Source organism: Aptenodytes patagonicus, chromosome 6 (assembly GCF_965638725.1).
Source record: "Aptenodytes patagonicus chromosome 6, bAptPat1.pri.cur, whole genome shotgun sequence".
Classification (NCBI taxonomy): domain Eukaryota; kingdom Metazoa; phylum Chordata; class Aves; order Sphenisciformes; family Spheniscidae; genus Aptenodytes; species Aptenodytes patagonicus.
This window is the reverse complement of record NC_134954.1, coordinates 61,945,977-61,967,845: the sequence shown is the minus strand read 5'-3', so window position 1 is coordinate 61,967,845 and position 21,869 is coordinate 61,945,977. Positions and strand designations below refer to the sequence as shown.

The 21,869-nt window shown below is 41.3% G+C and overlaps 1 protein-coding gene across 3 annotated transcripts in view; it reads right to left on the bottom strand.

Moving 5' to 3' along the window:
* Positions 1–21,869, bottom strand: part of RALB (RAS like proto-oncogene B) — a 51,404-nt gene that overhangs the window by 14,472 nt on the left and 15,063 nt on the right. Inside the window, exon 1 of one of the 3 annotated variants that reach the window (XM_076342936.1) lies at positions 13,350–13,439. The exons of 1 other annotated variant lie outside the window; for it this stretch is intronic. The gene's annotated coding sequence lies outside the window, so the exon portion shown is untranslated. Of the gene's footprint in view, positions 1–11,165; positions 11,396–13,349; positions 13,440–21,869 lie in introns of those variants that run through there. One more of the 3 variants, XM_076342937.1, reaches the window with a different exon arrangement.

The window sequence follows — 21,869 nt, the reverse complement described above, 5'->3', positions numbered from 1 at the left end:
TTGAGATTAAGTGGCATATTTAATGCTACTGAAAATTTTAGGACATTCAGGCTAAAAATAAAAACACTACTCTATCTTCTTTTACTGTGCTAATATCTTACCTCTTGGCATGTCTCCAGTTATTGGTTTTCAAGCTAAACAGAGATTATGATGTGTTTGGCAGAAATTCCTGCTTGGGATATCCTTGTATCCTTCCTCATGTACTGCTGGATGTTTCTACCTTCTCAGTTGTGGCTAAAGATTTTTCTGGGCCATGCTTAATCAGATCAGGGAATTCATTCAGCTTGAGATGTCTTGCAGAACAGGTTGGGGCAGCATTTTCACTACCCCCATTTATATCACCCAATGCTGCTCTCCCTCAGTCCCCTTCTCCCTTGCCCCTGGCTGTTCAAGCCCATCTCCTCCTGTAGTAGAGCCATTCAGCATGGCTGACTGGGTCTGCCAGTCAGGTCAGCAAGGCCACATGCCTCAGTGCCAGTGCTGATGTAAGGGAAGAAAAACAGTTTGTACAACTGAGGACAAAGACAGTAGAACTAGAGCAGCCAAAAGGTTATTTATATTGCTGCAGAGACAGGGAAGTTCCCTGACCCTGTTCACACTATGCTCCTTAGACACGCGTGCTAGTACAGCCAACACCCTGCTGCAGTGGCCAGGCTGAGCACTAGAGCAAAACCCAAGCCTCAGATTTGCTTTTGGTAATCAGCCATTTTCTCCCCCTGTGTAAGATCTATTAGCAGACTTGCAGTTGCAAAGATAAGGGCAGTGGACAGGAAACTAGAAATACTAGAAATCTGGAGAACTTAATACTTTATAACATCAGGAGGAAAAGTAAGAATTTAGGGTAAGGAACTACCTTACTCTGTATGCATGAAGGGTATACTCCTTATAGACTGGATCCTTGTTGGAAGAAGTGGCAACAGCCATAGCCCGGAGTGTTACAGAAAACACTGCAGAATGAATACAGTATTTACTCAATACACTGAAAGTTACAAGCTTACATTACACTAGTTTCAATCAGTTAGAATTAGTTACTAATCCCACCCAAAAACCAGAATTGTATCTAAAGACATTGGCTGTCAGAGCTGCCCTCTAGCAGCAGCTATACATACGCTGCTAGTTAACGGACACAAGAAGTAAGCCCAAGACAAGCAAGTCCACAACATTGCAGTAGTTTAAGGCTAAACTAGAACCTAAAGCCAGACCATGATTATTCGCTGTCTCCTACAAGGCTGGGGAAAGGATAAGCACAGGTTGAGGAACAGTTTTAATTCAGGAATTGTATTTCATCAAGTTAATCTGATTGGAGCGTTAGCTTCCAGAAGAAAGACTGCAGACTGTTTGATGAACTTGTACTGCAGGAGAGTCCTTAAGACTTGCTCATCTGGAGCATACCATACACAGTATAAAAGCAGTATTTTTAATTTACTTGTGATCAGGAGTCTTCCCTGCATGTATGCATGAGGAAGCAAGCATTCCTAGGACCCAGAAATCACACTAAAATATTCTAACACTATCAATAGCATCAGACATCCAGCCACTGGATGCCAGTCATTTAAGATTACAAAGTCCTACTAGGGATCCTAAGTCTTCATACCATATCTTACTTTTCACTATTCCACACATTTGCATACAAAGTCATCTTCAGCTCTCCTGTTAGATTAAAATTGTTTAATAAGATCAAGCAGATGACAAAGTTGGGCGGGAGTATTGCTCTGCTCAAGGGTAGGAAGGCTCTGCAGAGGGACCTGGACAGGCTGGATCGGTGGGCCGAGGCCAACTGTATGAGGTTCAACAAGGCCAAGTGCCAGGTCCTGCGCTTTGGCCACCACAACCCCATGCAGCACTACAGGCTGGGGGAAGAGTGGCTGGAAAGCTGCCTGTTGGAAAAGGACATGGGGGTGCTGGTCGACAGCTGGCTGAACATGAGCCAGCAGCGTGCCCAGGCGGCCAAGAAGGCCAATGGCATCCTGGCCTGTATCAGAAATAGTGTGGCCAGCAGGAGTAGGGAAGTGATCGTGCCCCTGTACTCGGCACTGGTGAGGCTGCACCTCGAACACTGTGTTCAGTTTTGGGCCCCTCACTACAAGAAGGATGTCGAGGTGCTGGAGCATGTCCAGAGAAGGGCAACGAGGCTGGTGAGGGGTCTGGAGAACAAGTCTTATGAGGAGCGGCTGAGGGAACTGGGACTGTTTAGCCTGGAGAAAAGGAGGCTGAGGGGAGACCTCATCGCTCTCTACAACTACCTGAAAGGAGGTTGTAGCGAGGTGGGGGTCAGTCTCTTCTCCCAAGTAACTAGTGATAGGACAAGAGGAAATGGCCTCAAGTTGCACCAGGGGAGGTTTACATTGGATGTGAGGAAAGAATTCTTTACTGAAAGAGTGGTGAAACATTGGAACAGGCTGCCCAGGGAAGTGGTTGAGTCGCCATCCCTGGAGGTATTTAAAAGACAAGTAGATGAGGCACTTGGGACATGGTTTAGTGGGCATGGTGGTGTTGGGTTGACGGTTGGACTCGATCTTGGAGGTCTTTTCCAACCTTAATGTTTCCATGATTCTATGATTCTAACTCATCTTTAGAGTGGACTTACTATACAGAGATGTCCAGTATTTTTCTGACACATGCAGTTATATAGAATAAGATCATGAAGAACAGGAGACTCCCAGATGCATTGCTACCGTAACCAATCATTACCCTAGCAACCTACAGAGTCTAGCACACTGTTCTTTGCAACAGGTTATAGCTAGACTTGGACAACTCCACCTTTTAAGGCTATCTCCAGATATGGGTCACCAGATTACTGATCTATTTTAACTATGAAATACCTGTATATACACTCAGCACATTGCCCCCCACCATCCTTGCAAAGCACAGCCCAACTTTGCTTATGAGTTTGAGAGATGTATCATTATAGCTTAGAAAGCAAAGCCAGAAAGCAGGCATTTACTTGCTAGATAAAACTCTTAAATATATTCCCTCTCAATTCACTCAGTAGAGGACCATTCTAGATTATTCATTGAAAATAAATAGACAATATCTTACATGTTAGCAGTAATTTCAAGGTAATAACCTTGCTTAGGATAATCTTGATGTCCAAGGAAAACTGGAACTAAATCCTATCTAAGTCTGCAGCAAGGTTGCAGATTTGAACACACCCTTCAAAGATTTAGTCACAGGAAGGACTCAGTGATCAGTTTGAGCATCAGAAGAGTAGCAGTTTAAAGCAACCCTTTAAACTAAAGTCAGATCTTATGCCAAACTGAAATACAGGTAAATGCATACATATCCCTGTTCCTAAGGGACTTAAATATCTAGGTTTTAAGAATTCCCTCAGAGTGGAAGAAAAATAGCCGAGTAACTTGCTTCTGATCAATAGCTAAATGAAGAAGAAAGGACTGCCCTCAAATACTACTTTTAAGGTATTGCAGCATGCAAAAAAATATCACTTATATCTGTGTTTGACTAAATAAGGTCACAGGGGTCATGATATAAAGTTAATACCCTTAACAGCTGTATCAAGAGATTATCATTGCATGTAGGCATCCTAACACAGTACTGTTCTGCAATACCGCAGTCACATACAGTCCATAAAGCTTTGCAAGTCATCTTAGAGCTTGAATACAGACACTAGAATGCAAGCTTTATTTCTGCTGCTTCATTTTGGTCTTGGGGCATCTTTACACAGATCTGTATAAAATGCCCATTTCAATTATTCCATTTTTGTCACAGGCACAGAGTGTTTAGGTAGGCATCTCCATTTCCCAGCCCAATAAAGCAGTGCCTGTTTTCCCCCCTTAGTCTTTATAAATACAAAGACCATTCAACCAACAAAGAAAGGAATCATGGACAGCAGCATTAAAGTGACTATTAGAATAAGAGGAGAGAGAACACAAAAGCCTTTCCAATTTACTACCAAGGTAAGACTATGCTATGATACCAAGTTGATTCCTGCTTAAAGAAAACCCACATCTCATCTCAAAATTGAGCCCAGTAAGTGGAAATGCACCTACTTGGTTGTGCAGTAATGCATTTGTACAACTACAATCTGCTAGTCACCTATGTAAGTGCTTCTAAGTGGACAGATGACACTAATCCAAGTATGTTTGTACTAAATTCATGTATACTGAATGCATACAAAGTATTGGAAGTACCTGCAAGAACAGAAGCTAATGGTTGTCTCCACTGCTGTTCCACTTTATCTACTGAACCATACTATTCACAAGGTGAACTCCCCTAGGATACGATGCATGAAAGTAGTCTAGAGTGCTGTACCCCTACAGTCATGAGGTGAGTCATCTCCACCCAGACTTCCTCATGGAGGAAGGAGATAACTGGCTGTTTCCCCTACAGGATTCCTTTAGATCCTAACAGGGATCAGAAAAAACAGAGACAGTGTAATGGTGGGAAAACTGCCAATACTCCAGCATGCATCAACTTTCCAGGGAGAGTATCATAAAAATCTGTCAACAAGTCAACTGTGACATCGCTCAGCTTGTATTCATGCTGCTACAATGTCAGAAAATGCAACTCATGACTCTACCAGCAGAGACCTAACATGATACTGTGCCTTCAGGAGATCATCACTATTTGGAAGCTTGAATTTCTGTCCTGGATGCAGCATCAGCTCCAGTGACACTGATGAACGCATGAGGAAGAGACAACAGCAAAGTACAGAGATCTAGAATTACCCCTCCTGATAAGTACCCAAGCAGCTTGGTCCCCACAACATTGCCAATGAGAACAGTCATCCTTTTAGAGCAGTAAGGAACTTGCACAACAGGCATCTTTGAGGATTAAGAGGCTACCACACTTGAGAACCTTTGTAAAACAACTTAAAGCACTGTTTATAGAATACTCTGCCTTTTAGAGCTGGGCTAGTCCATTCACTTTTGCATTCTGAACTAATCAAAGTGACAGTTAAGTCCACAGAAGCTGTGCAGCAACTGGGCCCATGTTTAGTAGGTTTCTTACTTGTTCATGTCTTTAAAGGCTTTTGACATTGTTTTCTACAGATGGTGTGCACCTTTGATATTAACATCACAGTAGAATTGCAGTTTTAATGTTACACCTGTCCTTTTAGATTCTAATAGCAGTTTTGCATCCTGCTTGCTTCATTGGGTGCAACCCACCAGCTCTGCCATGTTATTGTAGCACCCTGTCACACAGGTATCTGTCCCATGTCAGCAGTGGTGAGCTAGATAAGCACAAAACATGCTGCTTCCCTTCCCTAACTAGTAGCATCACTTCTCTTCACCAGAAGAGACAGCAGGTACATCAGGCTCACAAGCATTACACACACCCCAGTGGGGACATGCAGCACCACCCTAAAGTGAAGTTTCTCTGAGAAGTGAGGTCCCTCAGGGAAGGTATCAGTCCATCACAGTCCCCCTAAACCTCTTGCACAAAAGGTTTAGTATTTATCTAAAGGTAGTTACAGGCCAATGCAATACAGCTATTAATACTTTAAACCGCTTCACTGTTTCACAGATAGCACACAGAAGCATCATAGTTATACAGTTTTATAGTGGAAGAAATAAGAAGCCAGCAACCCATTTTCCATATTACTCAGTGCTGAGCAACTAGCAGATTGTACATAGCACCAAGCAGATTATACTCTTTATTTCAACAAGATAGTGTTACCTGAAGTGGAAGTCATAAGACAGTAGTGCCATTACAGCTAAAAACACTTCTTCTGTAGGGACATACCCAGCCAGACCCTCCAAGTACTTTCAGGAAGCCTCCGGGTCTAGTATTAATGCCCAGAAAACACACTGCAGACAGACTACAGAAGAAAAGGATCTACTACACTGCTCTTATCCTAGCAAGTTCTTGCTAGGAAGCTTGATAGAAGTCTTCTACAAGCACAAAGACTGAGTTAATACCATTAATCAGTATTACTATGCTAAGAGTTTGTCACTGTGATGGTAACTGTCTAGTTACCTAATTATTTGGGGTGAATTATGACACCATTTCTCATACTAGTCAATTAGGCTCATACCAGAAAAATGACACTCAGGCAGAGTTGTACAACAGTCTCACTCCTATTGACTTGCAAAGCATATTTCAACTATGCTTTCTTTGAAAGTTCATCCATGCAGGACCATGCTCATCTTCAATACGCAGCATACATCAAGTCTACCAAACCACTGCTAAGAGATAATGACATGCTTCAGATGGTTAACATAATACGAATTTTTAATCAGATCTCTGGGAGTATAAAAAAAATATGACAAGTCAAATACCTCAGCTTAGGCAATGTCTTAAGTGACATGCTAGAGTTCAAAATAACCTAAGATTCAAATCCTACATCAGTACAAGGTCACAACATGGCTTCAGGTCTTACTTCAATGGATAACCTGCAACTATATAATCTACAAGGAAGTTGCCACTAACTTTGATCTAGCAAATTCCAACAAATACCAATTTAGCCATAAGCATGTTACAGAGTTGCAGGATTTAGTTCTTCAGCTCTCATGAAATGTTACCCAGCCAAGTTTCCTCCCCTCATCCCCCCACACCCTGATCCTTGAACTGTCAGAGCTAGCCTGTTGGTCTTGCAAATATGGCACAAGACACTACAGCCAGCCACGCCACGAGCTGCTACCACTGCTCCCCCAGAAGATGGATCTTGCTAGATTGTGCTGTCTTCAGTTTCCCCAGTGAACTGGATGCCTGGAATAAATTAGAAGCCCAAACACTATTTAATTTGGCTTAGGTACTAGCAGCAGAAGCAACTGACTCTGCCCATACAATTACACTCCTTGCTCCTGAACTGAAGTTAGTGTCTCATGTTCACATCTCCATTTGGGGAAGTGTAAGCCACTATTGTGCTCGCATTTGATGGAGGTAGGTGAGTAATAAACCCCTACTCTGAGCTTACTCTTAGCCATGGAGTCCCATGTCCCCAGGGGCACCGAGGAATCATCTCCCTGTAGACTCTGAAGTACTTCCACTATTTTAAGCACTTAACTGAAGGGTTCACAGATGTATACAATGAGTCACTAAGCTCCCTCAATCAGACACACCACACAAGTGTCAAGCACTGAACCTTTTCCTCATCTTTCAATCAATGTATTTACATCACACAAAGCAACAATAGTGACATTTAGCACTTCAGATAATTACTAGTTATCCATAATTCAGCTGCTGCATTAAGTCACCTTTAAACAGACTTCTTCACTCCAGTTTCCCCAGTCAGGAAGAGTAAATACCACACTAAGGTATTCAGCACATACAAGAAGCTACCTTTCTACTGGACAAAGAACAGATGTTTTAAGAAACAAAAAGACATGCAGCTTTCTAGTCTACTGTATTTACATACTTCATCTCAAAGCCAAAAGCAGTATTTCTGTCTTTAAGTAGAAACTAGATTATTACACCAGTACAGAGGTCACATACAATTTCAGTATCCCTACCCTAAGTGTAAAGTCAAAAACTAAAAAAAGCTGTGGAGAGTTTCCCTTATGGGAGAAGTGTTATCCTTGGTCTCCCTTGTGGATAATGCTCTGCCTACCACTATAAAAGCATTACAGCCAAACACATGCTCTCCAACCACAGAGCCTCCAGAGTGCTGTAGAAGGAAGAGTGGCACAATACAACATGCTTGTTGATAACTCTGGTTTTGGGTGGCAGACTGTTAACTCAGAACCATTTGACTTCAACACAGAGAAAATAGGACATGTTTAGTTCAGGACACTTCCCTTTATGACCTAGCAAGTGACAGGTCACATAAAAATACAGAACCAATGCAGGATATAAACTATACATTTATCCTTGTGTGCTCTTATGAGACATTTCCTCTCACCACAGAGGAGATTAACAGAATAAGAAAACTACTGTTCTGATACACAGCCAGCTCATCTCATAGCTCTCATACCTTTCCTGGGAAATCAGCACGACAGGGTGCTTCTGTACACTAATGCATGAGGCACAGGGAATAAACCAGAGATGTTGGGGGTCTGTGTGTAACTGCAGGGACCATAACCTCACTGGGATCACAGATATGAGCCAGGATAGCTCTCATGGTTAGAGTAGTGCAGTGGATGGCTACAGGCTCTTTAAGACAGACAGGCCAGGAAGGCAAGGCAGGCGAGTTGCCCTTCCCATGAGAAAAGCAGGAATGCATGAAGTTCTACCTAGGAATGGATGATGAGCCAGTTTATGGGTCAGGATTAGCAGTCAACAGGAGGGCTACACAAGGCAGTCTCCAGAAGCGTCTTCCAGCTTCAGCAACTCTACAATTTGAGTCTGTGGCCCAGCAATAGAGTTGCTATAAATCTTACTTGTGGGGAGTCTTTGGAAGTGGAAGGCCTATTTGACAGCTTGCACAAGTAGTACAGCTAAAATACCTTACAGCAAGTCCTTCATGACTAACACTTCAGTAGAAACCTTAACTAATATTTATTTACAAGAGTATAATAGAAGGCATGCTCATCAGATGATAGCTACTATTAGAAGACAGTTGTCCAACTCCCTTTCCTTAAGTATTCACAAGATCACTGCTTGATCACTGTTTTACAAAATAAATGAAGATAAAGATGTACAGTATCACCAGTCAGCCTACTTAAGTCTAATAATTTTTTTAATTAGTTTCCTTCCATTATAGCTTCAGAACAGATTCAACACAAAAAGCCTACTTTGATTTTAGTTTGCCTTATAAGACAAACTTAAAAGCAAATTCTCAATGAGCTTGCAGAATTATTTCAAAAATTAAATTGCTTCCTAAAGTGCATTTTGAAAATGAGAAAGTAGAATGAGAAATAGCACTAGTTTCAAGCACACATTCCTGTCTTTTGAAAGACCATTTCCTTAAATTGCTTGGCTAGTCTATTTTATGATACAGTAGATAAAAGCAGGCAGCTGCCATAAAAGTCAGTCAATGAGACTTCTTGGTGACTACACTAATGAGAATTCCTTAGCTACCTAAAATGGGATCTCACAGTAAGCCAAGAACACTAAATAGCAGAAGAGTATCATCATGGGGAGGAGTTTCTCACCACAGCAGCAGTTTAGTGGAAAGACTGTATCAGAGATCACTACATACTTTAGGATTAGTTCATTCTAATCAGGGAGCAGCTTCCCCAATTAGCAAAACCACCTCTTTTCTGGAAAGCTGAGGCAACTGGCATGCAGCTTGATCTAAAAACACTTCACTCATTTAATGTCTGCTTTAGAGGGGTGCCCAAGACAGTGCCCTGCTGAGCAGGGTAGCACTAACCTTACAAACTAACTCCTTTAAAAGAAAAAAGCCACTTTAGTTAGTGTTCTGCAACATGGAGCCCAGAGTTCAGGTAGCTCTTACAATTAAACTTTTAAAGTGCTTTATCATGTTTTGAGTATAGAGCACTGCATTACAGGATTATTATAATCTTATCTGTAAAGTGAGATTTTTTTAAACCTGTGATTTACACCACTAGCTTGCAAAAAAACTGTCATCAATATTAAATCTAAATTGGAAACATTCTTTAACATGGCCATCTACATGAACAAAACCATGCCCAAAGTTGGGGCTAAGTCTAAGTCTCCAGTACACTTCTGAAGAATGATCTTTTTCACTACAGGTAAAGATACTTACAGAAAGAGCTAGAAGCCAGAGAAATCAGAGCACCTGCTTAACTCATCATGTTCTCAGCTTTCCAGTTCCACGCTTTGACTTCAGATTAGTTCTGCCACATTCCAAATTTAAGAACATATTAAAAACTCCAGTTTCATTGCACTTTAGTGGCCTGAAATATTTCATACTAATCACATCAACTGACAGCAACACTAATTCACAAAGTAACAGTTGACAGGATTAAGGCTTTAACAAATGCTTATAATCCCAGGACCGATTTTTCAGTCTTTGACTTGTGATCCTACAAAGATTCCTAGTCAGGACTGCATTGCCATTAAATCTCATTCCCATAATCAACCATTATTTGCTCCTTTCTTGACCACTTCAGCAAGCATTAGGAAGGCTATGGGCTCAAGATCCCATATGAAACAGCTGAAAGTGACTGCTCTAAGCAAGCACTTTGTTACGATAAAGATTCAAGTAGCTACTTACACAGCAGCCTAAATAACATTCTCACATTACATGACCTCATGACTCATTTTGGCAGGTCTTGAAAGACATTTGCACATCTCAAGCACAAGAGACAAAACAGATCCTCTAATATTACTATTTAAGCAGTATTTGAAAGAACACGAAGAGACAAAGCATGAGTTATACAGACTTATCTTGCTTAAATGACAAGATGACTTGATATTTCTGGGACAGGCATGGATGAAAGTTGCTTAGTCCTGTTTAATGGGCTAAAAGGAGCTATCAACAAAATGATTGCTCTTTGGCAGCTATTTACAAAGTACTTTTTAAATATCTGCTCCAGAGCCTTCTTATCAAGAGCCAGGTGTCAATTGTATCATAGAACAAAAGCGACAAAATTGATTATTACCACTAGGAGAGTGAAACAGCCAAGACTGTTTGCTGACCTTGCCACTCCATGCAATAGCAGGTAACAAGCAATGGAACCTTATCACCACAGCTTGATGGTGGTGCAGAATAGTTACCAGAGACATGGGGGTGGAGGGTGGATGAAGAGAGAAAACCTGAAGAACTGACTTTTTTTATCAGCAGGATAGTACTTCCAAGTCAAGACAGAAAGAGTCTGAGAATACAGTTGCTGTCTAACCTAGTTGATAATTAGGATCAGCATCTTTCAAAAGTCAGTCATTCAAAAGTTACTTTAAGTCAGGCACACGGTGTGAAAAGCAGCAGGCACACAAGACCCACATTTATCTACTTCTGTGGCCTCCCCAGCCACTGCCTTTCACTCAAACTCCCAGACACCACTACTTCCATCCTGAGTTGTTTGCTCCAGGCACAAAACACCTACTGACCTTAGGCACTGTTTGTCTTGATACCACTGTGCACTTGCATTCCCATGAGTACTTACTGCCTGCACAGCTGTCATGAGAAACAGGCTCCTTCAGTAGCTCTGCTAAGAGAGGCCATTAATTCAGATGAATTAATTGTGTAATAGAAAGCAATTCTCTTAATCAGTAGTCAGTCACATGGAGTTTGAATCCAGTTAATAAGAAGTTATCAAGTTAAACTTAAAGTGCAAGTATCCACTGCATGGAAAGTGAACAGAGTTTACAAAGCAACAGGACAAGAACAAACTACGAACCAGATTCCCAAATCATGATGTTAGGGCTTGTTCTGCTACATCAGTTGTCCACTTCTGCTCTGTTCACAGGACAGTTCTGTTGCTTGTGAAGCCTGGACCCCAACACTTCCCAGAGAAGCAAGCCATTTTATCCAGCATTTGGTCAAATAACAGTTGGTGTTTAATCAGTTAAGTTGCAGCTGAAAAAAAACTTAAAGCCTGAAAGAGGCATTAGATTGCAGAATCTATGTATCATTCAGGATTTCAGTGTACACATCTGAGTTGTCTAAGCAGTGTCCCATCATTACTGCCTTGATTTGATCAAAGTGTCTCAAGTGCTCTTCTATCCAGATATCCAGTACCACTGCACTGACAATTAGAGACAAGTTTGAGAGTTTTAAAGGGTGACCGAGAAAGGGTATTGTCTGGTCAAATTAAGCCTTCAGCTAAAGAGTTTTTGTAAAGCATTCCAGCTAAATCTTTAAACTAGACATTCCTCTGCATCATATACATAACACCAGTGAAAATAGGTCAGCTTCACTTTTCTCCATGCATGCAAAACAGTCAAGTTAGTCTACTCCAAGAGAAGTGTACAACAAACAATTTACTACTAAAAATCTAATATAGGAAACTTATTTACAGGACTGTCTGAAAGCTTTTCTATTCCTTAAATAAAATATTTAATACAGGAAGTAAATGCAAAAACTTTTACCATGGTAAGTTGGTATCATCTGATCATAAGCAAAAAAAAAAATCTAAGTTCAGTGTACAGGGGACAGAAGTGGTTAAAGCAGTAGATAAAACTATTTTAACAAGCCTGCTGTAAGTGAATAAGCTGTAAAGATGCTACTGCCACATAAGATTGAGCTGTTGCTATTAAATTCTCTACAATAAAGTTATTTTCAGCCTTCAAGCAAATCACTTGCAAGAACCACAAGTCTGGTTCCCAGTTGTTAGTTCCTTCTCTCAGCTTTGATAAGCTCCCTCAGGCTGAAGTTAAGGCATTTAAAAAAAAAGACAGCTTTTCCTGAAAATCATGGCTCTGAGGATGCTCTTGAATGGACAGGCACCTCCCTCCCCCTCACAAGAGAAACAAGGATCTCAGAACTAGAGAAGTAATGTTTAGACAGTTCAACAAGCAAAAAGCCTCCCAGACTGCAGGCTTAAACTTTGAAAAAGGCAAGGCTGGTCCTAGTGCAGGTACAGTCTCCCTGGTCCCTATCCCCCATGAAAATACCCAGGGGTAGTCAAGACTAAGTCTCCTGTTCTAGGATCAGAATTGATTCAGCAGGACTCCAGCAGAAAGACCGAGTTAGGCCTCCACCAGCTGTTCAGAAAGCATGACTGGGCTGCTTTGTCTCACAACCGCTCTCCCTGCCTTTCTCCAGGTAAGGTCACACTCGGGCACCACCTTTCTCCTCCTCCTCCTCCAAGATCTACACCAGTAAGGCTGGAAGGAGACTAAATAGCAGCACAGAGAGAACCTGGCCAGATAAAACAAGATCCCTCAGAAACTTCTGGTTCAGCTGCGACCGATAGCATCTCAAACCCTTCATTTATCTCGCACGGATGAAACGTTGTCACTTATCCCAGGGCAGCCAAGGGAAGGCAGGGAAGCCTGCACAGAAGGAACTCGCCAGAGAGACTAACACGCAAGGCCAGCTTCTCCTCGCCCTTTCCCTCCCCCGAGCCCCACTTGTAGATACAAGTCACAGCAACCACCCAGCTCCGATGACTCCACCTCAGCCCCAACGCCACCGGGACGCAGCAGAAGTAGCCAAACCCACGAGAGAGGGGCTGCAGCGGAGCCTCACCTCCCAGTCCGACTCCCACGCAGGCCCAGGGACACAGGCTACACGCGAGGCACTGCTTCCCCCACCTGCCTCCTCACCCACACCTCAAAGCTTTCCGACGGCCGGGGAGCCACGTCCCGGGGTAGGAGGAGCCGCCGGGCTCCCCTCGCCCCACGCACCCGGGAGGAAGGGGGCTGCCCCGCACTCCCGGGTGACACCTCCCCTCCCTCTCTACGGCAAGGAGGGGGACGGGAACGAGGGGGCTCAGCCACATTCCCCGGCCGGCGGGCCCGCTCAGGCCGCGGCCGGGACACGGCGGCTCCCGCCTTCCCTTACCGAGGGACCCCGAAGCCGGGGCGGGGGGGGGGGGAACCGGGGGTCGCTCCGCGGCACAACCCCTCCTCCCTCTCACCTGGGAGCTAAGACCCGGCTCCGCGCTGCGGCTCCAGCCCGGCGCCCGGCTCCGCTTTAACCGCCGCCGCCGCCACCGCCCCCCGCGCTCTCATTGGGGTGCCGCCGCCCGCGCGCCCCCGCCGCGCACTTCCGCCCTCGTCGGCGCCGCTCCCGCCGGGCCCGGCTCTCCGCGAGCGCGCGCCCGCCCCGGCACCGCCTCCGCCCGCCCGCCCGGCGGTCACGTGGCGCTCACGGGCCAATCGGCTCGGGAGGCGGAGGGGGCGGGGCGAGGCGAGGGAGCGGCGGTTGGCGCTGAGGCGGAAGGGCGCGGGGGGCTGCGGGGGCTCCGCCCCGCGGTGGGCGCGCGTCCCGTGCGCAGCGGCGCCGGCGGAGCCTGCGGAGGTGTGTTGGGGCTGATGAGGTGGAGTTTGGCCCTGTTCGCGCCGGGTCCGGGCCTGGCAACGGGAGCAGCCAAAGAGCAGCAGGGAGGGGCTGCCCTTCTGTCTGTGAGGGAAAGGGGCCTGTGGGGAGCTGCTGTAACGTTGGTTCCCCCCAGAGTCCAGTAGAGACCCCCGCTGGGAGGCCGAGCCCACAAGCCCTGCAGGCTCTGTTGTGACCCAAAAGAAGTTGGGAAGGGCTCTGTCTTAAATACATCACGTATTTTAGTGCAAATGCTACTGATGGCTGCAGATATTAATAATTCTGAGATCAGAAGGCAAAGGAATGGAAATGTCCCTGCTTCTCATAAGTGTTGAGGGTGCTGAGTGCTTTATTTTATTAAATCATTGTACTGCAATACCGTCATGTATGTGTGCAGGACAGAGCAGTTTTAACTGCTCGGGGAAAAAAAATAACGGCTATTGCTATATTTACTGCAATTCTTTCTTCAAATCTTTTATCAGTCCCCAAATCCAAATTCTCTCTGGCCAATTTTAATGTTACCAGTCACACAGTCAGACATAGCTGTCTTGCCAGTTACAAAGGAAAACATACCTTTTCTCTCTGCTTTAATTTGGTTATTTTTTCTAGATTTAAACGACCTATTTAAATTTCACACACTGACGTTAGAGTGAATATGTTGGGTAAAATTTTTCCTTCTAGAAAAACAGCGCTTTGCATGATAACACCCAATGTGGGAAACGATGGAAGTCATTAGTACCACTGATTTCTGGGGGTTCAGATCCTCTGGGACAGAAGTAACAGGGTAAATAGTTGTGTTAACACACTGTGCCTCTTTGTAGCCTCCTAGAGAAGAGAAAGGGAAGGAATGAATTACCTTCCACCACTATCTATTGGTGGCTGGGTGAAATTGTATTTTGAAATTGGAGATCATAAAAAAGGCCTCTCAAAGTAAATGGAATGAAAAAAAAGGAAAAAAACCCCTATCCAGCGTTATAAAAGTGATAAGTGAAACAATGGCCTATTGCCAAAACAAAATAAAATGGAGGAGGAGGAACTGGAAAGAGATTTACTATAATCTGTAATTTCAGGGTTGGCAAAAAATGCCAGGAATTGGAAAAAAAGAAGTTACAGAGGCAGAAAAAAGTAGGTGTGTGGCTCTGAGAAACAGCTGAGTACTTCAGGATTGCATAAAAAGGAAGTATCATCTTCTGAAGTTCTCCCATCTTGAAGGAAACTAAGTTTTCTTCTATTGTTTGTGAGTAAACAGGATTGACATCATCCTTGCCACATCATCAGTTTCTCCTCCTAACTCAAACAACTGCAGAACACCAGATTTCAGTTAACCCCTTAGGTAGAAAAGTGACTTTCTCTTTTCAGGTTTGTTTATTGGGAAAGGTCCCAATTCCAGTAATGTCCCTCTGCATTATAGATTGTATCAGATTAAGAACAGCATCAATATTCATCCCGCATTAGAAGCTGGCAGACTGAGAGCTATTTACTATTTGATGCCATCCATGCAGAGAAGGAATAAGCAGAGAAAGAAATATTGCCAAATGTGAAGGAATGTTTTTTTATAGCTAACACTTAAATTACCCAAATCTTGGTATTTCTAGGATTATGCATGAATTGTTTTTAAGATAGATTTTGTGCAGTTGTATGTAGTCCTAAAAAAACCCCACAAGTAAAAATTAATCAATCAATCAGAACTGTTTTCTATTTATTCTGTAACTATATGTCTCCATGGCCATTTTCGTGTCCTGCAGGCAATGTGGTGGGACCAGTTGCTCTGATGTGACTATTCACAGAAGATAAATATTTTCAGCAAATCATATCTATGCGATGAAACTACCAAGAACCTGGGAAGCTGGGTCTTTTCAAACCGAACACAATATTAGTCTGCTGCCCATACCACAGTGCTGACACTTCCCCTTCCCCCTTGCAAAAAAGAGGGTTAAGAAATTAACCACATCTTATCCTGCTTCTGCAAATTGTTTAGGGGAAACCTACTTCTTTGTAGTGATCCAGTCATGACAAAGAACATTTGTCTGATGCCACATTTTGAATCATTATGCATGTTGCCTGGTATAATCTCCATGGTTACCATAGGTGTTACAGATATATTTTTGCTTCAGTACTTTAGGAAGAAAAATTCTATAGAACAATTTAGGGGAGAAAATTCCTTTTAATTGTCATTTATATTGCATTTATTTTATTCTAAGTGCTTTGCAGACAATAAATGTTCACTTTCTAAACAAGTAAGATTTCAGTAGAGATGGAAAAATTTATCTATCTCCAGCTGTTGCTTTATCATGCTGTAATATGTTTTAAACTGCAAATTCTTAGAGATAGGGACAGTATTTTTGATGCATGCATTTAGTTTCTAGCCCACTAAGAATATAACAGGGCATTCTGTGTCACTGCTAGAATCATGAACAACAGTAAGTGTAGTGGGATGACTGAGCAGCAAATATTTTTTCTTTGCAAAGATTAGGACTCACACTTCCCTTCTGAGCAGTTATATTTTATAAGTAGAAATGTATTCTAGAAAGATGGTTAGCTGAAACAAGAATTAGCTGAAGTTAGTTCTAGAAACTAGTAATGGGAAAGATGTAAAACCCAGATATATAGCTATATTTGATCTTTCAAAAAAATTCTTTTGTTTATTATGGAAGTCATTGACAAAGAAAATCAAGGAAATGCACATAAGGAATTAAATGGAAAAGATGGTAGTAGACCCATTCCTGGTAAGATGGGTGGTAGACCCCCAAACGTAGCCCGAGTGCTGCAGGGAAGAGGGGAGCTGTGTGAACTTTACGGGATCTATTGATCAGATCCTAAGGATTACCATATCCACCACTGCTGAGGGGAGAGAGGCTAACATTGTTATCTCCCTCTCCTTTCTGATAAATTCATGCTAGATGGGACTGGCACTTGCCTTCGCCTCCATGTTTGTCATTACGCCTGTACAGTGTTTGTGTAAAACCACAGTTCTCCTTTGACAGTGTTTTATAGCAGGCTGCAAATGATGGACAGAAGGAATTCCCTGTTCCTGCAGGGCGCATGTAGTGGTAGTCTCAGGGGTAAACAGAAAGGTATATGAACTGATGAGGAATTTGGAGGGAGGATCTTGAATTGCAAGGGAATCAGTGCTACCTAGGAAGTCAGTCTTTGCAGATTTAGTGATGTCCTTTGCAGTCTCTGGCAATAACAAAGAGGCAGATTCTCTTCTCTGCTGACATCTGAATGCTGAAGAGGGACAGCTGCAGGACAGGTACCTGATTCACTTTTACCCCAGCCTCAGTTTACAAGAGACTGAGACAGGAACTGTTGCCAGTAATAACCACAAAGAAGTGGTCCTGCCACATCTCCAGCACTGAGGCTGAGCCAGTAGCATAAGAACAGATTAAAGCAGCAGACAGGTTTTGTCCGTCTCTGAAGGAATTCTTAGTTACACACAGCCAGTCCCTTGTAGCACCTGTGCAGTACAAAGCAATGGTTCAGTGAAGGTAACCAGATCCATAAGTTTTTATTACTTTATTCAATCCAAAGCCACTGTATTTTTTTTTAATCCTACTTTTCAAACCATTTTTCAATCAAAATGAATGCTAGCGTAAAACTGGGGAGAACAGAAGAAAAGACCCAAACTATTGGATTATCTAGAATGCTGTGACGTCCTTTTTGTTCTCAAAATACAACATTTTTTGTATGTATGTGCAGAGTTCAGCTGCCAGATTTAATCTAGGCTCAGATAACTTGTCAGAAGAGGTACATGTACATAGTGTGCATTCAAATAGAGTTTGTTCTAAAATAAAAATTTAGTCAAAGATTATTTTCTCTTTCGGCATGGATAGGCTAACAAGAACTACATTATACAGATTATTTGTATACTTAAGAGAATGAAGCTGACCTTGCCATGATTTATGAATTTCAGCATTCAAAAACCATAAAGCAGTAAACTAAAATATGTCAGAAACAAACAATAGTAAATGAAATATGACTGTGGTTTTGGCCTTGTAGGAGTTTATGGCTTTTTGACTATATCATGCACTTTCTTTTTGTTACAGACAGCAGGAAGTCACCACACTAAAATAAAGTTCACTATCAAATCACTTTTCCATTTCAGATACAGCTGGGATTTGTCAGGATCATATCACAAGGTCACTTTTAAGGAGCTTCTCACTCACATTTTGTGAGGTAAGGGATTTCACATTCCAGTTTTACAAGTGTTACATTTCTGATCGTCATGATTATCAACAGCGTGACAGATTTAGGGCCTGATCTTGGAGCCTTTACAGGAGGAGCTAAGTTTATTGTAAATATCTTGATAGCCAAGAATCAAAAGAAAATAAAAGGTCTAGAGAGAGTCATAAGAGGTCAGGTAGTCTTATTACATGGCCCAAAGGCAAGATCAGTTATACATATATAATTTTTGGCATGTTTTTTTTTAATGCAATTAAGATTGTGGTATCATCATAGCAGTTTATTTAAAATATTGGATTACTTTATCATTAAAAAAAATCAACATTTACCTTAAATGTCACTTACTGCAGTTTAAGCATATTAATTAGTTGCATACTGGACGTAGCAATCAGATTTTTTTTTCCTTTTTGCATCAATCTGCTAAATATTCAAAAATCATTATTTTTTCACTCCTCAGAATTATTTTCTTCCTTCAAATAACACCTGTTTTTTCAGTTGTTTTTTATAGGTCATGTTTCCTAATTGCCAGTCACTCTCTTTCTTCTTTGGACTCCCTCCAGCTGGCCTACGTTTCCTGAAGTGCACTGCTGAAGCAGATACATTAACTAAAGCTTTACCAGTTATATGTAGGGTAGAAAGCGTATTTAGTGTCTTACAGATAAAGTTGAATGTGATTATCATTATCACACCGAAGTCAGTTGCATAAAAACTGGAATTATTCTGGAAATAGATAAGGCAGGGATTTTTTCCAGAATAGTAAGGCAGCTAACATTATTGAGAATTTAGCTCACTGAGTTGAACAGTGCTACCTTGTTGAATAGCTGCTGTTGGAGAGTGATTTGAGCATGCTTGAAAAAATTTCTTGTTAACAGATCTTGTGTCCCTTACTTTTTAATCAAATTTTCCAGATGAAATTATTGACAAATATATTAAATTAATAATGAAAATTACTGGCTTTGATAGCAACCAGCATTCTAGCAGGGTGGGATCAATACTTCAGAAAGAAGATTTGTCAATTAAAACTACAGAATTTTGAAGTACCTACTTCTGTCTGCAGTCTCTAATTAAGTTGAGGTAACTTAGAATGAGGTTAAAATGTCCTTCTGAAATTAAAACAGAGCATTTTTTATGCAAACATATTCTTACACCATAAAAGCCCTTCATATTTAGTCTGCTATCTTCATTGTCATCAATGCAGTTTTGTCTTTTCAATGTTTAATTGCAACATCTATTGCAAACATTGGGGAGTGTTGATGTCCCTTTACCGTTTAAATGGCAATAGAATTTTTTTTTCCCAAGCATCTCACAATTTATAAGAGGGATCTTGGGACCTGAATTTTGTCATAAAGTTAGCTATTGTTATGATAGTACTTTACCTACTCATCAATGGCACACCTTCTAGAATTAACTCTGATATGACAGCTATCGTGCTGGGAAATGTCAAATTAAAGAAGGCCTGAATGTGAACTTGGATGGAAAATCTCTTCTGGAAATCCAAGTTCTGTATGAAGTGGTTTGGTTGGTAAAACAAATGGCTACAAATTTTGTCTACCAAAATTCCTTTTCAGCCGCACTTTGCTACAGATTCTTTACTCCCTAAACTTACACAATATAACACTTCATTGTTCATTAGTTGCTGTATTTCAACCCAGAGGCGAAAGCCTCAAAAAAGTGGGTAAAGTGCGTATTGTAGAAAACCTGTAGGAACTTGTTCCACCAGTGAAATTTATGAGGAAGTTTGTGTGTCTATGAATATGCTAATGTAAGTATCATATTGTTATGACATTACTTTATTGTCATTTATAGAGCTTGCTAAGAACATAATACAGTCATGTGATAATATTGCTGCATTTGAGAAAATTTGCACTATTGAGCTGAATGTTCATATGTTTACACAGCATTCTTCTCTAGAAAAGACATGTCACTTGTGGTTGATAACCTAATTCAGTCTACAAACAGCCTCTCCTTTCTTTTTCATGTTAAATCGATAAAAGTACAATATGCTTTACATTAGAGGATTAAGGAAAGTAATTTCAAAATAAGCACGCATTGTGTCCCATAACATTCTGGCTTCTGTATTGTCTTTTATCTTTCCAGTGAACAGTAGCACATACTTAGTATCTGCCAAAAGAGTCAGAGATTAACTTTTTAGAAAAGACTATTTGCTAGAAGCTAATTATGTCAGCAGTAGCAATTTACTATTCAACATATTAATAGATTAATTAATATTCAACCTGTTAACTCATTAATAAATAAATTGTAAATCAAAAATAAATATCTTTTATCTTCTGATGCAATTTACTTTAAGCCTCATATTCCTTTGAAAAAGCTTGGGAGGAGCTGTACTGGTTTGTGGGGTCCTCAGTCTGCAAAAGTAATGTGCCTTGGCCAAAGTGTAAGTATGGGAATCCATCAGACACTGCAAGCCCACAGCCCAAGCTTCTCTTCAATTCCCAAGTTTTGTGATTTCATGATGATTTATTTCTGGAGAACCATAAAAATAAAACAGATGCACCACATCAAAATAAAAACTGAAATAATTTCCAAGAGCCAGGAAGTTCTGAGTTGAGACTTCTGATACTGTGGATAATGTGAGCAAGCAAAGGTGCAATATAAGGAGAAAAGAATCTTTGAGTAGATACTTACATGTATATATGTGTGTACTTACATATTTTTAATTTAAAAGTTGAAGCCATTGTGATTAGACACAACTAAAATAATGTTTAAGGGTCAGAAATGCTGCTTTTTCCCAAATTTCATTCGAGCTACACTGATTTACAGCACAGAGAACTGCATTATGTATGCATTATGTATGGACAAGCAAATCCACCCACCCTTCTACCTAAAAACAAATTAATTTAAGAAGCTCCATCTAGTCAGAATAAAAAAATAAAATTTACAGCAAATAAGAAATAAGCCCAAGCTGTGTCTATATCTTCTAAGAGTCTTTCAGAACTATGATTGCCCTTAATCATTCAAACTATCTTTGTGTAACTTTGAGATCTTTAGTAAGGAGCTTTACACAACCTTTCAGAGAACAATAAATCAAACTTTGACTTTTCAAAATTGCTTCTCTGCATTCAGGCATGAATTTCATCCTCACGCTGGATTTCTTGAAAGGCAACAACAGACCTTTAGCTTCATTTTTTCTGATCAGACTTTCAGTAGCAGAAAATGAATTGGTTTGATCTGGCTCACATAACTGTATTTATTCCCATTATAACCCTTGTCCTTTTTTTAAGGCTTTCCTTTTTCTATGCGATAGTTCCGTAACATTTTAAACGGAATTACAACCAGGTCATAAGACATACAAGGCCTGCTTTTCCCCTAGCTTTTTTCTTCCATACTGATTACTATCTGTGAAAACATCTGCAAAATGCTAAATGGCAATCAAAACAGATTTAAATCACTACAGAAATGGTCAGATAATGGAGAAGGTGGCCCATAATACAATCTTTCAGTTCTCTGGAAGCAGTGCACAATGCATCAAAATTAAAGTGGAATCTTTCAAAACAGAAAATGGAGAGTTAGCCCAGAAACTAGTGGTCTGATTCTAAGCAGTACCATCTGAGACATTGCTGTCTCTGAGCATTGGGTTTTATGGTAATTTTTTTCATGCTGTTTTCAGTGTCACTTGATTATTTTCTCTGTGCTCTTAGCCTTGGACATTAAGAATTGTATTATTGGAATGAGAGAAGGGATGAAAACTGATTAGTTAGGGAGACTATTCTGGAAACTTTTAGTGCCAGTTGAGAAATCCAAGTTGCCATAAGTGAGGTGTTTGGTGATGCATGCCAAATTAATTGTTGGTCTCAGGACAGTTCGTATAGTGGAACATTCAACTTCACATTGAAGCATTGTGATCATCATTATTTGAACTGAACAGAAAAAGGAAGTAAACTCCCTTCAAGAACTGGTTTCTGCAGATAATGAGTGG